Genomic DNA, 16,210 nt, shown 5'->3' on the forward strand with positions numbered 1-16,210 from the left:
ATCTCGCAGGATCTTCGCTCCCCGACCAGAGATCGAACACTTGCCCTCCTTGGCAGTGAAAGCATGGAGTCCTGGCAACCCGTGGACTGTCAGGGGAATTCCCCAAGGCCACTTTTTCTTAAAAAAAAGAAAGAAAGAAAATTCAGTCCTTGTCACGATAGTTTGTGTTATCCTAACTAGAATATTAGACTTTGAGGTTTGAAAAAGTGTTTTCAAGGGCTTCTTTTGCGGTCTAGCACTGAGAATTTATCTGCTGATGCAGTGGACACGGGTCCCATCCCTGGATCCCACATGCTGTGGAGCAACTATGCCCACGCGCTAAAACTCGTGAGCCCACGCACGGCAACTCCTGGAGCCCACGCGCCTGCAGCCTATGCTCTGCCCCAAGGGAAACCTTGACAACGAGAGGCCTGCACACGGCAATGAAGAGTAGCCCCAATCGCTGCAACTGCAGAAAGCCCACGGGCAGCAAGACCCGCCCGGCACAGCCAAAAATTAATAAGCAAATACATAAATCTTGTTTTAAAAAATGCTTTCTCGATGATTTCACTTAAACAGGCCGTCTTACAGATGAGGAGACTGAGCTCAGAGAGTCCACACGAGTGGACTCCAGCGAGTCCGTGTTCCCCGAACCTGGATGAGGAATCTCCAGGTCCTGGTCTAGTCCCTCTGGGGTTGAAAGTAACATGCTGGTGTATGTGTACCACAGCTTCCTTACCCATTCGTCTGCTGATGGGCATCGAGGTTGCTTCCATGTCCTGGCTATTATAAACAGTGCTGTGATGAACATTGGGGTGCATGTGTCTCTTTCAGTTCTGGTTTCCTCGGTGTGTATGCCCAGCAGTGGGACTGCTGGGTTGTATGGCAGTTCTATTTCCAGTTTTTTAAGGAATCTCCACCCTGTTCTCCATAGTGGCTGTACTAGTTTGCATTCCCACCAACAGTGTAAGAGGGTTCCCTTTTCTCCACACCCTCTCCAGCATTTATCGCTTGTAGACTTTTGGATAGCAGCCATTCTGACTGGCATGTAATGGTACCTCATTGTGGTTTTGATTTGCATTTCTCTGATGATGAGTGATGTTGAGCATCTTTTCATGTGTTTGTTAGCCATCTGTATGTCTTCTTTGGAGAAATGTCTGTTTAGATCTTTGGCCCATTTTTTGATTGGGTCATTTATTTTTCTGGAATTGAGCTACAGGAGTTGCTTGTATATTTTTGAGGTTAATCCTTTGTCTGTTTCTTCATTTGCTATTATTTCCTCCCATTCTGAAGGCTGTCTTTTCACCTTGCTTATAGTTTCCTTTGTTGTGCAAAAGCTTTTAAGTTTAATTAGACACAATGAAATATTACTCAGCCATTAAAAAGAATACATTTGAATCAGTTGTAATGAGATGGATAAAACTGGAGCCCATTATACAGAGTGAAGTAAGCCAGAAAGATAAACACCAATACAGTATACTAACGCATATATATGGAATTTAAAAAGATGGTAACTATAACCCTATATGCAAGACAGAAGAAGAGACACAGATGTACAGAGCAGACTTTTGGACTCTGTGGGACAAGGTGAGGGTGGGATGATCTGAGAGAACAGCATTGAAACATGTATACTATCAAGGGTGAAACAGATCGCCAGTCCAGGTTGGATGCATGAGACAAGTGCTCAGGGCTGGTGCACTGGGAAGACCCAGAGGGATGCGATGGGGAGGGAGGTGGGAGGGGGGGTTCAGGATGGGGAACACATGTAAATCCATGGCTGATTCATGTCAGTGTATGGCAAAAACCACTACAATATTGTAATTAGCCTCCAACTAATAAAAATAATTGGGAAAAAATTTTTTAAAAGTTTAAAAAGAAAGAAAGTAACATGCTGGCAAGAAACAGAGAGCAAGGGGGTTACCATGGCCCATGCTCCTGAGCAATTTTCATGCAATAATAATTCATTAACACATTGTTTTTATATGAAAATATACATGCTATTTTTAAAATTAAATTCTAAAGATTTAAAACAAGTCTCTTCAAGGAAATTTCACGCTTGTGGTAGTGTTTAAAGCTATGTTCCTGAGCCATAACACTGGTGATACACTGTCAATATGGAAGCCACATGTGGTTATGGAGCATCTAAAATAGGGTTAATAAGAGTTGAGCTAGGCTGTAAGTGAAGACAGACTTCAAAGACGTAGGTCCAAGAAATAATAAAATTTCTCAATAACTTATTGTGGTTACAGGTTGAAATGATAATATTTTAGGTAAATTGGTTTAAATAAAGTACATTATTAGGGCTTCCCAGGTGGCTCAGTGGTAAAGAATCTGCCTGCCAATGCAGGAGACACAGAAGACACAGGTTCGATCCCTAGGTCAGGAAGATCCCCTGCAGTTGGAAATAGCAACCCACTCCAGTACTCTTGCCTGGAGAATTCCATGGATAAAGTACATTATTAAAAATAATTTCACCTGCCTTTTTCTCTTTTTAAATTTATTTCATTTTTTATTTCTCTTTGGCTGTGCTGGGTCTTCACTGCTGCACGTGAACTTTGTCTAGTTGCAGCTGAAGTGGGGGCTACTCTTTAGTTGCATGTGAGTTTCTCATCATGGTGACTTCTCTTATTGTGGATGTCGGGCTCTTGAGCGTGGGCATCAGAGCTGTGGTACACGGTGATAGTTGCCCTGCAGCATGGATCTTACTGAACCAGGGATCGAACCCATGTCCCCTGCATTGGCAGGTGTATTCTTAACCACTGGACCACCAGGGAAGTCTTTTTCTTTTAATGTTGTTTAATAAACTGGAAGTTACATTTGGGCTTGTATTATCCTTCTGTTGGACAGTGGCCAGACTAGAGGGTGGCTATTAGGGCTGCTCAATAGCCGGCTTCTCTCCCTTGCAACACACAAAAAGATTGCAGCTCCCTGACCCCAGTGATATTAGGTGTGGTCATGTAATTGGTTTTGGTCAATGAAATGTGAGTAAAAAAGACATACATTCTTCTGGGCAGTGTATGTAACTGCCCACACAGAACACTCGAATGTCTTCCAAGGAACTTGTGGACATGAATGTGGAGACTCACCACTGTCAAGCTGCGGTGAGCTGAGGCTCCCACTGACTCACCTAAGATCTGGAATGTGAGCTCAAAATCAACTTTTTAAAAATATACTTTGAGATTTGGGGATCATTCACTCCTGTAACATCACCTAGTGCTAGGAAGTGAAAGTCACTCAGTTGCATCTGACTCTGCAGCTCTATGGACTGTAACCCACCAGGCTCCTCTGTCCATGGAATTCTCGAGGCAAGAATACTGGAGTGGGTTGCCATTCCCTCCTCCAAGCGTTACCTAACACATTCCTAAATATAACTTTCTGGTGTAAAGGTGTGCGGAGAACTATGCCCTAGAGCATCTCCCAAACCTGCTTCACCACAGCACACTTTGAAGGTGTGATTTATTGACAGGAGACTAATTAGTGTTCATGCATACCCAGATTAGCAAAATTTAGAACACAAAGATCAGTTAATTGAGCCAAAGATCAGAATTTGACTTGTCTTAGTCAATAAAACCAAAAGTTAATCACTTTTATGTTAAGAATGAACATCAAAATCATTTATTTTACTTTTTAAAATATATTTCATCAAAATTTTTTATAAGAATAATATTTTGTGACTTTTTAAAACTTGAGTACCTGCTCAGTATCAGAAATACTGTTGCTGATCAAGGATAATACCTAGTATGTTCTTAACTTTTGTCTTTACTACATTATGATCTGAAAAAAGATCACCTTTTCCAGAAAATGAAGAACAATATGATCAGTGTGCTCTGCTGTATTTGGGGGTTACTGAAACAGACTTCTCCAAACTTCAATTATTTCATCCTGAATAGCTCACTTCCTTCTTTTTTTTAGAAAACAAAGTCTGCGATTTTTCATTTTCACTTTGAAGGATTTACTTTGTGCTTGTTTTAGACTGACACAATTTGCTAACCACTGAGCCTGCTTTTGGTTTAAAATGTTCTATTTTCAATCTCAGATCCACAGAGAGCAAGGTAATATAAAAATATAGTATATTTTTACATTAACTGAGAACTATTATTACAAATTATTTTTTATTGAAACATAATTGCCACAATCTCTTAAAGTGGTTTTTAATATATTCACAAGTCATGCCACCATCCTGACTAATTTTAGAATATTTTTATCACCCCACAAAAAACCCCATCCCCATGAGTAGCCACTCAGCACGTCCCTCTCCCCCCAGCTCCTAGCCACCACTAGTTAATTTTTGTCTCTATGTATTTGCTCTTTCTGGATATTTCTTACAAATGAAATTATACAAGATGTGGTCTTCTGTCTGGCTCCTTCACTTGGCCTAACGTTTTCAAGGTTCATCCATGTTGTAGCATGAATCAGTACTTTATTCCTTTCCATGAATGAATAATATTCCAATGTATGGAGAATAAGAATTATCACATTTTGTTTATCCATTCATTAGTTGATGGACATTTGGGTAGTTTTCACTTTGGGGTCTTATGAATAATACTGCTAGAAGCATTCCTATACGAGCCTTTACATGAAAGTATGTTTTTAATTATCTTGGGTCAAATTACAATTTTAAGATGAAAAATTATTTTTATGACAAAATGCATTACATAGATGTGGGTGTTCTTTCAGCAAAATGGGGCTTCCAGGGTGGCTCAGATAGGAAAGAATCTGCCTGCAATGTGGGAGACCTGGGTTTAATCCCTGGGTCAGGAAGATCCTCTGGATGAGGGAATAGCAACTCACTCCAGTATTCTTGTCTGGAGAATTCCATGGACAGAGGAGCCTGGCGGGCTTAGTCCACGTGGTCTCAAAGGGTCAGACATGACTGAGCAACTAATACTCACTTCTTTTCACAGCAAAATGCAGACTAAACATCCTGCATCCATGCATCAGGCCGGGTGACCTCCTGGGGAGCAAGGGCATGCGGGAAGACTTTTATAGGGTCTGTTTTAGACCCAGTTGTTAGTTTAGGCAGGAGCTTTTTCTTCAAGCCCCCATGACCACCACCACCCTCGACTAGGATCCACCCGACTCTGCATGCCAGCGGGCTCCTGAACATCCTGGCTGTCATCCTCCTGTGATGAGATGGAGAGGGGGCCCTGAACAAGATCTCAGAACACAGAGGGCCGTCACTTTTGCCAGAGGCTTGAAGAGCATGGTGCCCTCCTCTCTGGACCGCAACAGGAGGCACGGACAGGCCTGTACTTGGCTTTGAGAGGGCCTCCTGGGGTGGAAGACATGCCGTACTCATTCTGGTGGGAACTCATGGTCTCTCCCAGGTACGCTGCACCCCACTCGAGTGCTTCCTCCAAATCCTTCCCAATGTATTTCTTCCATCCCCAGGGTTCTTTAAAAGTATCCTGCTCTTCACCATCTTAGCAATTGTCTACCTTTTGCCAGCACATGTTGAATTCAAGAAATAAAGTATGTATTTTCTTGTCTTGGGGGCCTCTGTCCACCCAGAGGAGAGGGTGACCCACGTCTGGCTACCTGGGTTGGGGGAAGGAGGAGGTGAAAAGCCCCCCAAAAGGAACTGATTTTCATAATGATGTTATCCCACATAGCAGGGAGCTCAGAAATGCCATACCATTTCTTAATGATAAATTATCCCATGAAACTAAGAACCACCACAGACTGGATGTTTTTCTTAGACATTTAAGATGAAAGGACATTGACTAGTATCCTGTGAGTTTTCCCCCACCTGGCACAAACTTAGCCCTCTAGAGCACCCTGTTTTGGAGATGAGGCCACCCAGAGCATTCAGCCACACTAAGGCTCTATCTTGAGCTTTAGATGTCTTCAGCTGTCCCAACTGAGGAGTCAGGATAGCTAGGTATGTTGCAGAAACAAAAGACCCCAAACATGAGTTGGCTTACAATAGCAAAGTTTTATTTCTCATGTCGCTATCCACCCACGTGGCCTGCCGCAGCTCTGTCCTGCCTCATCCTCACTCCAGGATTCCCAGGACAGCAGGTCCTCTCTGGGACACTGCACAGACGGAGAGACACAGCGGGCTGAACCAGACACTGGCTCTTTGCCTCGCCCAGAAGTAACACACATCACTCCCTCCTATATGTCATTGGCCAAAGCAAGTCAAGTCTCAGAGCCACAGCCGAATTCATGAGGTGGGGATGCACCTCTTGTTTGGAGGGGCACCACAATGAGGAGCCCTGAATTTTGGTGAGCAGTAAGTGAGTCAACTACAGGACCGGAGCCAGAAAGCCCCATAAGATACGGAACCATGTGTGGGTCCTAAGTCACCCAGTGGTACCTTCTCCTCCCCTCCGTCTTTGAGATTATTCGGGTCCTTCCGTACTGGGATCACATCTCCTGGTCAAAGCCACCCCATTCCATTGCATCATCTTCCTCTGACTTTGAACCTCACACAGTAGTAGTCGGGGTCTCAGACTCTTCCCTCTGAGAATGCCCTCAGCTTCCTTCCTTGGCAGGGAGCACAGTGCTCTGCTGCCTCCCTGTTCTACTTCCTACCCAGAGGCAACATCAAGGGCAGGGGAGCCATCTCAGGAGGGGGCCACATGGCGAGCTTCAACCCCAGGCCAAGTCGTGGAGGGCCCCAGAAGGCTGAGCCACCGATTTTCTCTGCTCAAGATTTCCTCCATACACTGATGTTGACTCGTTATATTAAATAAAGTACCACATCTTGGATATAAAACCATACAATCAATCAACTAAAGTCAGCAGGGGATGTATTAATAATACATTGAAATGACTCAACAAGTTCTCTCAAACATGCACGCTTTTGTTTATTATCTTAAATCTAAAGCCCTCCGTTTCTCTGATTGCTATATTAGTTAACATTGCGTGCATGGTAAGTCACTTCAGTTGTGTCCGACTCTTTGAGACCCTATGGACCAGAGCCCACCAGGCTCCTCTGTCTGTGGGGATTCTCCAGGCAAGAATTAAGATGGCATTCACTTGCAAATAACAGTGTGTGTATGTGTTCAGTCACTCAGTTGTGTCTGACTCTCTGCAACTCTATGGACTTCAGCTCTCCAGGCTCCTCTGTCCATGAGATTTCCCAGGGAAAGATACTGGAGTGAGTTCCATTTCCTCTTCCAAGGGATCTTCCTGACCCAGGGATCAAACTCATGTCTCCTGCTTTGGCAAGCAGGTTAGGCAGGCAGGAAGTAGGCAAATAACAGAACCCTCCCCCACCCCCACCCCCTCAACTGGTGACTTAAATGACTAGGTGTTCAAGGGAGTATGTTGGTTTTTTTATTTAACACGACCTTCTTCTAAGTTAAGCAGAGCTAGTACTGAAGTTCCATGATGCTATCAGAGACCCAGGCATTTTCTCTTTTTCTACTCCTCCATCTTTAATAACCTGGAGAAGGAAATGGGAAACCACTCCAGTGTTCTTGCCTGGAGAATCCCATGGACAGAGGAACCTGGCGGGCTGCAGTGTATGGGGTCACAGGAGTTGGACACGACTTACTGACTAAACCACCACTGTCTTTAATGATGATTTTCACGTCGCGCTTATCAGTTCACAGTCCTCAGATGGCTGCTACCCCTCCAAGCCTCATGACTGTGTGGAAGGAAAAGAGAAAGAATGATGGGCAAGGGGCTTCTCTTCAGGAGGCTGTGCCTTTTCTTCAGGAGGTGACACAGTCAGGGCTGCCCCCTCAAGACTTTCTGCCTGAATCTCACTGACCCGAAGTATGTCGTGTGTTCCACTCACCATAATAGAGGATAGAAAAGAAACATTTCAGCTTTTACCACCTTTGCAATTGAGACAGGTAAGGGAGATGGGGGTTAGAGGTTGAGTTTGAGTCAGCCAGCCTACAGTGTCTGCCATGATCCTTCTTTTGTGGGGTTTCAGCTAGTTATACTACTCTTGGTCTGGTCTGTCCAATCCCCACAATGCCACCTACTTCTGTGCTCAAATGAGGTATCTGATTAGATTACACATATCTCCTGTGAAACCTCATGATTGTACTCTTGGGAGTGGTAGCTATCCCAGCTTCCTTGTTTGATACCTCTGTAGTCCTCCCTTGGTAAATACCCTAATGCCAGCTGGTTTTCATCCAGGTGTGTAACCATATTAATCTTAGGTGATCAAAATTATACAAAGAAATAGACGCTTGCTTTCTATTATACATTAGAGACACTAGTTAATATTAATCTGATCTGATTTTTCACTGTCCTTGTATTTTTAATTCTATTCTTGGTTCAAGCTCATTTTTCCTCAGAAAAAAACTCCTTTTTTCTTTATATGAGGCTACTAATTTTTAAAATACTAATTGTACCTGATCACACTTAAATATCTTATTCTCAGTTTAACTCCTCATGATTTGACTCCCTAATGTGTACCAATATAGCCCATGTTAAAGGCCTGATATTAACAGGGCAGAAAAGAATTTCTTTGTACTGTTTCCCTAGAGAAGTGGGAATCTCCAGTTAGATAAGGAAGGAAGACCATTTTAAGTGGTTCTTCCCTAAATAAAAAAATTGCTTTAAAATAATTTGCTGTGTCTTATCTAGTAGAGTTACAAGTTGTATAACAATTTATTTGTAAAAGTAGTACCACACTTTCAAAAATGGGTTGGACAAATAGAACCTGCAAATTCAAACAGTCTGTGTGTTAAAGCCAATAGTAAACAAAGGTTAAGAAGGAAAGGCAAAGTCAAATATAATCATGTCAAACATGTATGACAGTGTTATTCTTTCGATTTAGTGAGATGCAGGAAAATATAGAGAAAGAAGAAATGGACTCATATTTCAGTCTCAAACACAAATCTACATACACAATTAAATCTGAGTGTTCCATCGGTTCCATGTAACAGCATCATCTGCGGTATGTCTGTCCTCACCTAATTCCTGCAGCAGCAGCATGCCCCTTTGAACTTCCAGGTGGCCTACAACAAATACGCTGATGGTCGTGCTGAAGACAGCACAGACAGTGCTTCAGCACGTCCCACAGGGACCTCTGCAAGCTTCTTTCCAAGCTGGCTGGCATTCACCTGTTGCTCCTTATCTTCTCTTCTCTCTCTTCTCTGGCCAGAGTGCAGACATGATGGATGGAACTGGAGCCTCTATCTCGGACCACAAGGTGCCCTTGAGACTAGATGTCACACATGGCGGACTTCCCAGACCCAAGCAACCCTGAGTCAAGGGGGACTTCCTGGAGCCATATCTGCCCTGGACTCCCCACCTCCAGGTGTTTATATGATGAAAAAGGCAACTTCAATCTTATTTATGCCACTGTTGTTTTGTGCATATACTCTAGACAAGCCTGACCGAGATACACTCAAGGAATAGTTAGACTATGTAAACGCTTCCTCTGTATTTTCATGTTCCCTTCATGGGTGATCTGGCTCTCCTCCACTCCCATTGCCTCTGCAGGAAAGGGCGACAGAGCCTCTGAAAACTGGCAAGACGGAGAAAAGTTTCCCCCGGTTGCTCAGGAGCCCTGTGGGGAGAAGAAAGGGGAGCACGGGCTGTGAGACCTGTGTATCCTGCCACCCCACTCGAGGTCAAAGCCCCAGAGGGCCGGGATATACCGGAAGAAGGGAGGGAAAGCCCCAGGCTGAGCGGTAAGCTGGTGGGCACGCAGAGTGATGGGGCCGGGCTGGGCTGGGCAAGGTCTAGGGCTGGGCCAGCCCCAAGTGCCCCCAGCCCCCATACACTTGCTGTGCTTTATAATGTGGGCTGTGGTGAGGCTCGCAGCATGGTTTCAGGGTGGGTGCTGCCCAGACCCACCCCTACAGGAGTATCAGGCCATAAAGCTAGGGAGTTACCCATGTCCAGGGACCCAGGCAGGCCCCCCAGGGGTCATCGGCACAGAGAGCCCTCCCCCACACCCCCCCCCCCCAGACCCCCACTCTACAGCTCCAACCAGTGAGGAACCAGCCTGGATCAGAGGCCCTTCTCCCCCATCCAACAAGAGGCCTCAGAAAATCTCCATCTACCAGCTGCCATTTTTGAGAGAAATGGGAAGGAAAGAAAGCTTCCCTGGAAAGAAATCTGATCCCAAGACCCAAATGAAATGAGTTCACCCTAAAGGGGACTGCTAAGAGAAACAGAAATGTTACCCACAGGAGCTCGCTCCGCCTCATTCACACCCTCCTCTGTCCCTGTTACTCCTGGGGACCCCATAGAAGAAAGTTAAATTTACAGAAGCCACCTTTTCTCTGCATGTCTGAAGGTAGCCTGGGTGAACACTGGCCCCTGATGATCCTTGAAACATCAACAGCGGCGGATTGTTAAAGATGAGGAGTCTGTGTATCTGCTGCCAATGCTGTGATAGGAAGGTGTGGGCCTGATATAACATCATGTCTTGAAGCGCTTTGCTGAAACAATAGCATTTACTGAGAACAAGAGTATGGTTTTTCGCCGCCCTAATGTGAATTCATAAGTGGAGACTGTTTCTACTTGGAATCAAAACAACAAAAAAATGTACTCCCCTCATTGTTATTGTGGATACATCTGTGGTCCAGTCCTGACATCTGGAACCTGTTGGATCCAGCTCTCTTTACAAACAGAAAGAATTTTAGTATTAATTCTGTTTTTTGAAGACATGGATATATACTTTTCACTGGGGCTGTTTGATATAAAATGTTCAGAGTGTTAGGAGAAAAACAGATTTGTCTAATTTGTAGCTTGAAACAAAAGCTTTTGTGATACTGGATTCTGAAGAAATCTTGTTTTTACTTGTCAGGCTTTTGCAGAAATGCCCATTAAACATTTGGATGATCTGTTAACAAAGTAGCATTCCTTTTAAACAATAGTGAGATGTCAAGAAAACTCAAATGATTTTAGGCTTAAAATATAGCCAAGCAATCTTTTGTTCATTTTTTAAATTGTTTTCAATTAAATAGACCTTTTTTTAAAGTTCCTTAAGGGAAAACTTGTGATTTGGTATCATGTGTGCTTAAAATTGGGTTAAACTTTCCTATGAGATTAACATTGCATGGACGCATGCTCAGTCACTTCAGTCATGCCCGACTCTTTGCAATCCTACAGACTACAGCCTGCCAGGCTCCTCTATCCATGGAATTCTCCAGGCAAGAGTATTGGAGTGTGCTGCCATGTCAACCCCCAGGGGATCTTTCCAACTCAGGGGTCAAACCCTCATCTCCTGTGTCTCCTGCATTGAAGGCAGATTCTTTACCCACTGAGCCACCTGGGAAGCCTGACATTAATATTATTCTGGACTTAAAAGTCAAAATTCAAATTTAACACAGTTCTATGAAGGCCAAAGTGTCTCTAATGTTAAAGTTTATTTGTAGCATACCCTTAGAAAAAAGAAGGAAATTAAGGAACTTGTACTAAGTGGCCAAATACATTTTTCCCTGATTGCCTCTTATGAACTTATTTCTTTTCAAATTCTGAAAGTAATTTCATGGCCTATGTAGAAAATTTGAAAGATTAGTATGATGATAATAAATCCATAATACTACCTGTTAGACCATAATACAACTGTTTTTATATTGGTTTATGTCTCTTTGTTCTTTTGTCAATTTGCTATCTTTTAAATTATCAAACCAGCAATCTGGAACTGCATTTTGCTAATCTGATAGATAATATATCACCATGTTTTTATTTTTATCTACTTCTGGAAGTCTTAAAAATATTAACTAGAAAAGAGTAGCAACCAACCATTCAAACAGTTATTCAAAAAGTATTAAGGGAACTCTTCATTCTTTGTGGCCAATACTACGGGAAATAAGTACACAGCTGATTTCTGCCTTGAGGGATGTGCAAAATGAGACAAACATGCATGAAAGCATTAAAACACAAAATAGGGCATTTAATATCATAATAGTTATTATCTTAGTGATTATTAATTGAGGCCATTTAAGTGAGTCTCAGGCTCAATCAGGCTCTCTGATTTCAAGCAACAGAAACCCCCTGAAGGAGACTTACTGGAAAGATGTGAGCTCTATCACAGAATGTCAGGCGCTGGAATCAGGAACTACTGACTCCTGAGCTCTTAACTCATATTCTAATGGGAGAGAACCTGATTGACCCAGGTTAAGTCAATGTTCATTCTGATACAACCGGTCATGGCTGGAAGAACCCAGTTGGCATCTCAAGTTGCCCAGAGGGCAGTCATGGTTGACACCCACATTATAGCCACCCACTAGCCCCCTTCTGGTATCAAGCGGGAATGTGCCTGAACCCAGAGGAAGAATCATGACTAGTTCAGGCTGATTACTATAAATGCATTTCCCTTTGGCCAGAGACACACTTACCCAGACTCCCTTTGAGGTGGAAGTGCATACATCACAGAGTTCTGGCCAACAAGGTATAAAAGGAAGTCTACTAGGAAAGATTTTCTTCCCAAATAAAAGAGAGATGTAAAAAGAGATTTCTTTTCTTCCTTCCATGAGGATAAGTCATGCTTTCTAGTACTAACCAAAGTGACTCAGAGGTACTGATTCAGAGCCCTGACATAATGAGCCTCAATACCAGAGCTGGCATTGCTTACCCCCAGACGTTACATTTATCAGGTGTTTTTCCTTAATTAGTTTTACTTAATCACTTTTTACCAGGCACTTTTTTTAAACCTGTATCCAAAAAGCATCCAAAACAGTAGGCATCAGTCTGGAGCTGCAGTGAGAAGAGGTTCTCTCAGAAGGGGATGGTAACAGGAAGCAACATATTGCCTTATCTGGGGTGTCTTCTTTGTGGGCCCAGTGTGATGTTAAGTACCAGACACCTATCTTTCCACCTACCTTCTTCTTCCACTGACTCTCTAAGGTCAAACAGCATTTCCCCCATTTACAGGCAAGAAACCAGAGCTCCAGAGAGGGTGAACAGCTTTGCCATCCCTCCTCACCACGAAGTGCTGGAGACAATGCAAACCCGATGCAAATCCAAAGACTTACTATACTTTTTCCCCACGTTCAGAGGTGTTGCCACCAAATACTGCACATTACACAACCTGGGCTCTGAAACGTCAATGAGAGGGGAAGATAAAGGTGGAATAGACAGAAGATTTCACAGAGAAGGGGAGACTTGACTGTCCTTCAAGAACAGACAGAATTCAGGAAGGAAATGCCCAGCTGGAACGGTGTTCTAAAAGGCAGGAACACAAAAGGCAGAATGAGAAGGGAATGTCGGCAAGACAGTCTGGTTAGAGCAATGCCGGTGAGATCACATAGTAAAGGCAACTAAGAGTCAGGCTGAAAGGTAAAATTTAATATGATGAAGCTAGAACCAGGAAATGCTGGAAGGCTTGTGAGCAGAGCGAGAGAGCGATACTCTGACAGCAGTGTCCGATGCAGATTTAGGTGACGTGGATCCCAGTCACAGAGGTATCGGGATCATCCAGGCACAAGAAGAAGAGAATATGACCTGGCTTTTATTTTAACCCAGGGTATGTCCTATAGTCTAAAAGAAAGTGGTATGAACAGAAAGGAAGCTCTGTTAGAGAATCAAAAAGTCCTGGGTATTCATTGGAAGGACTGATGTTGAAGGTGAAACTCCAATACTTTGGCCACCTGATGCGAAGAGCTGACTGATTTGAAAAGACCCTGATGCTGGGAAAGATTGAGGGCAGGAGGAGAAGGGGACGACAGAGGATGAGATGGGTGGATGGCATCATTGATTATATGGACATGGGTTTGGGTGGACCTTGGGAGTTGGTGATGGACAGGGAGGCCTGGCGTGCTGCGGTTCATGGGGTCACAAAGAGTTGGACATGACTGAGCAACTGAACTGAACTGAACTGATAAAGGATAACAGACAGAACTTGTTGACAGAACATATTTTCCAGATATGGAAAATGACAAAAGAATGCTTCCCTCAACTATCTTTCTTTCTTCTTTTTTTGAAGTATGTGTATTCTCTTCTTTACTATGTCTTTTCTTTATTTTCTGATTTTCCTTCAACTTGTGTTCTGTCCTTTTGACCTTTCACTTCCTTTTCCTTGTCCAGGCTGGCTGAAATGCTAGCAGCAGCTATAAAATACAAAATGTTTACCAGAAGGGAAGCCACAATAGTTCTAAAAACAGATTAAATTAAAGACAGATTCATTTCAGTCAGTTCCACAGAGAACACAGGAAAAATCCTTAGTAGGGAAAAGGAAACAGCTTCTCCTTTTTAGGGTGATCAGAGATTAATTTTTATTTGTGTTCATCAAGTTGTTTTCTGAGCCCATCCTGCTAGGCTCTAAATGCTGGTCCTGTGAATGTTGTATTTATTCATCTCAAGTCTCACCTCTTTTCTCTACAGGTATTCTCTCTCTAAACAGAGGGGATCAACAGCAAGAACAGAACTTCAAAAGTTGTTGGATCTTAGCATTGTTGCCCTGAGCAGATTTCTCTGAGTTTTTAGGCACTTTCTTTGACAGTGAGGGGCTGTTTGATTTAAAAGAGTTCTTGTTGGTTTTTTAGGAGGATGTCTAGGAATGGGTTGATGTTCAAAGGTTCAACAGTTGATCTTTACACCAGAGATTTCCTTTCCTCTCATTTGTGGCTTACATCTTTTCAAGTTAGGGAAAGAAATTCTTGATAATGAAGGTAAGCAATTCATCACCTTGGATTAGAACTTTAGAGAGGTACCAATACCACCGCACCGCACCCTTTGCCAAAGGGGCTGAGGAAGTCAGACTCCCATGAGACAATATACAAAAGACAAGCAACTCAAAAGTGGCCAAAGGCTAAGAACAGGCCGGAAGAAGAAACTGAACAGTCAACAGACAGCAAAAAGAGACTCGATTCCACCAGCAATCAGGGAAATGAAAAGTAAAATGAAAATGAGATGCTGTTTCTTGCCTATTGGGCTGGCAAATTCAAGTGTAATAATATCAATATTAGGTAAGTGAATACACAAACTCACAGCTGTAAACTGGTATATAATGGTACAGCACTTAAAGGGCAGCTTCCTGCCGTCTACCAAAATTTGAAAGTGCATATCCCGTGACCCAATAGTTACACTTTTTGGTATTCACTGCAGAAAAACACTCACGTGGCTCTAATTAGACAGGCTCGCTGTCTATATTTGTAGCAATGAAAAAGTGAAAACAACCTAAAGGTCCCTTTAACAGGGAATAGCTAAGTAACTATGACATATCCATATTATGCAAAATTATGCCAGTTAAAAGGTATTAGATACTGATATTAGAAGTCTCTTAATCATATTGTTAAAGGAAGAAAACCAAGTTTCAAGATGCATACAGTATGATATCATTTATGTTAAAAACATACAACAAAGTATTAAATATAAATATATATAATCTACAGTGTGTTAAAAAGCAGAGACATCAGTTTGCTGACAAAGGTCTGCATAGTCAAAGCTATGGTTTTTCCAGTAATCATGTATGGATGTGAGAGCTGGACCATAAAGAAGGCTGAGCACTGAAGAATTGATGCTTTTGAACTGTGGTGCTGGAGAAAACTCTTGAGAGTCCTTGGACAGCAAGGAGATAGTCAATCCTAAAAGAAATCAACCGTGAACATTCATTGGAAGGACTGATGCTGAAGCTGAAGCCCCAGTACTTTGGCCATCTGATGTGAAGAGCTGACTCATTGGAAAAGACCCTGATGCTGGGAAAGATTGAAGGCAAAAGGAGAAGGAGGTGACAGAGAATGAGATGGTTAGATAGCATCACCAACTCGATGGACATGAATTTGAGTAAGCTCCAGGAGATAGTGAAGGACAGGGAAGCCTGGCATGCTGCAGTCCCTGGGGTCACAGAGTTGGACATAACTTAACAACTGAACAACAAACAGCATGTGCTATATTAACTATATATAGTATATCTAGCATAAGTATCCATAGTACATATTTTAACAAGTATACTAAAAGGAGTACATATTTTCCCTTAGCACAAGGACTTTCTATAAATACAAGCCACAAACACCACATATAAGTATCCAAAAGAGAAAGCCTAGAAAAAAGTCTGCAAGGATTCATACCAAACTGCCAACAGTGGTTACCTGTGCGGAGGGATCTGGGATGCAGAGCTGGTGGTCAGAGGGGATTTAAACTTTACCCTTAATATTTTTAATTTCTTTAGAGAGGGGAATGCATTCTTGAGGTATCAAAAATGCATAAGGAAAATAAAACATTTCAATGTGGAAAGAGCAAAACTACAGACATGAAGGTGAGGGTGACTAGGGCAGAGGAAAGGGATCTGAGCGAGTTCCACCAGCCTTTTCTCCTCGCTCCTTCACAGTGTGAAACAGCTTCTGCCTCTCTGATTCGCAAACTT

This window comes from Cervus elaphus, chromosome 19 (genome assembly GCF_910594005.1).
Source record: "Cervus elaphus chromosome 19, mCerEla1.1, whole genome shotgun sequence".
NCBI lineage: Eukaryota > Metazoa > Chordata > Mammalia > Artiodactyla > Cervidae > Cervus > Cervus elaphus.